General features: G+C 42.7%; 1 pseudogene; it reads right to left on the bottom strand.

Moving 5' to 3' along the window:
• Positions 1-1419: 1419 nt before the first annotated feature.
• Positions 1420-1951, bottom strand: LOC129036668 (large ribosomal subunit protein uL5-like; annotated as a pseudogene).
• Positions 1952-2226: the final 275 nt, after the last annotated feature.

Genomic DNA, 2226 nt, shown 5'->3' with positions numbered 1-2226 from the left:
ATTCTTCCGTTTATATTTTTAAAAATTTTGGCTGGGCGTGGTGGCTCATGCCTGTAATCCCAGCACTTTGGGAGGCCGAGGTGGGCAGATCACAAGGTCAGGAGTTTGAGACCACCTTGGCCAACATAGTGAAACCACGTCTCTAGGAAAAAATACAAAAATTAGCCGGCCTTGGTGGTGCGTGCCTGTAATCTCAGCTATTCAGGAGACTGAGGCAGGAGAATTGCTTGAACCCAGGAGGCAGATGTTCCAGTGAGCTGAGATTGTGCCACTGCATTCCAGCCTGGGTAGACAGAGCAAGACTCCATCTCAAAAAAAAAAAAAAAAAGGTTTTAAGCACATGGAATTAAATGTATCATTCTCAAATCTTACAACACTTGATTTGGCATGATACCACAAGTTTAATTGCATCAAAGGGCAAACAAGTGATATGCTCAGACTTCCCATTTTGTCAGCATGTAATATCTTTTCTAAATTATTCAGCAGTTGATTACCCAGATTACTTCATTCGTTTTTCCTTTTGCTTCCCTGTGAACTTTTAACTTCAGTCATTCATTCATCAAAGAAGAACTTTGTCAAGAAGGAGAATTAAAGCAAAACAATCTATTTAGCCACTCTGCCACTCTTTTTTTTTTTGGTTTGTTTGTTTTTTGTTTTTGAGACAGTTTCCTGCTGTACTGCCCAGGCTGTAGAGCAGTGGTGTGATCATGGCTCACTGCAGCCTTGAATTCCTGGGCTCAAGTGATCTTCCCACCTCAGCCTCCCAAAGGAGGCTGATAGTGCAGGCATGAGCCACCTTGCTCAGCTATTTTGACTCTTTATCATCTTCAGGAAAATATCTGGAAAAACTAGTAATTAAATCTCCAAAAGGCACTAATCTATAGCAATTTTGCCTCTTGCCTCAAATGGGAGTTTGGAGTTGTCCATGAGAATTAATCCCTTTTAGGGAGGATGATCAACAGGTCAGTGTTAGGGAGCAACATCAGGAGTCTGGAGGGCGAAGACAATGGGATTCCCAGGGTTTACCCCCTTGCAACAGGACCCAGTGGAAAGATGGAGAATGAGAACCTAGGGAGCACTCCCCTTTGCCCATCCTCTCATCACCCCCAGGTAAGGAACTGAAGGTTCTAGTAGGGAAGTTGAGGCTGAACTCTGGTTACATAGTCTGAGTCAATACAGCAGATGCAAGACCATGATAGTGGACTCAGGCCTCAAATCGGAAACCAGGTCTACATTGGCAGATTATTTCTAAATGTCATGAGTCAGTGGGATGAGGCTTTCTCTGATTCCTTAGAAGGTTGGCAAGGCTGAGCATGATTTTCTGTGCCCAGCAAATAAAGTCTAAGGAAGGCTGAGCTTTCTGGTTCTCTTTTTTTTTTCACCAAAAACTTTTTATTGGCCTTTTGGACAGAAACGGGTTCATTTGTCAGGAAGGATGATCCCATCATACTTATGCTGGAAGCAATGCATGATTTCCTCTTTGCTGAGTCTGTGTTTGGCCCCAGTGCAGCCTGTCCTGTGCTTCTTGTCTGTGATGCTGAAACCTGGCCTACCCAGCACCACAGAGAAGTCCAGGCCGTAGATACCAATGCTTGGGTCATATATGATACACAAATTGATGTGTTCCTGGATCCCAAAACCAAAGTTTCTAGTATCTGAGAAGTTATTTTTTCTTAACTCATACTTCTGCACCTTTAGATCCTTCTCCAGGATTTCTTCTGCCTTGGACCCTTGAACTGTGCAGTGGACAGCAATCTTTTCATTTCTCTGCATGCCAGAGGATCTGATTTTATCTAGCTCTGGAAAACACAGGACTCTGCCCTGTGAGCTGCTCCAATGCCTTGGCTGCTCAGGTTAGTCTGTCTCCACTCTCCTCAACACAGATGTTGAGGCAGAGCTTGCAGATGTGAAGTTTCTGCATGGGGTTCTCCTTTTCACCTTGATCCGCCATGATAGAGAACAAGAAGAGCTCAGGTTCTCTTAAAAGAACTTTAGGAAACATCAAATGGGATATATTTTGGGCAGCTTCAGAAGCTCTACATCAGTCTCTGATCAGGCAAGAAATATCTGTATATGAAAAACCTGTAAATAAAATTTGCAGTTCATTCAACTTATGCAGCAAATTATATCCTTGATATTTGGAAAATCCTACAGATGTCTGAAAAGCAGTCTATTGTGGGATAGCCATTAAATTCTAGAATCTTTTAGTAATAAGATTGTATTGGA

Source organism: Pongo pygmaeus, chromosome 4, assembly GCF_028885625.2.
Source record: "Pongo pygmaeus isolate AG05252 chromosome 4, NHGRI_mPonPyg2-v2.0_pri, whole genome shotgun sequence".
Taxonomy (NCBI): Eukaryota; Metazoa; Chordata; class Mammalia; order Primates; family Hominidae; genus Pongo; species Pongo pygmaeus.
Note: the sequence above shows the minus strand (reverse complement) of the source record. Positions and strands in the feature narration are given on the sequence as shown.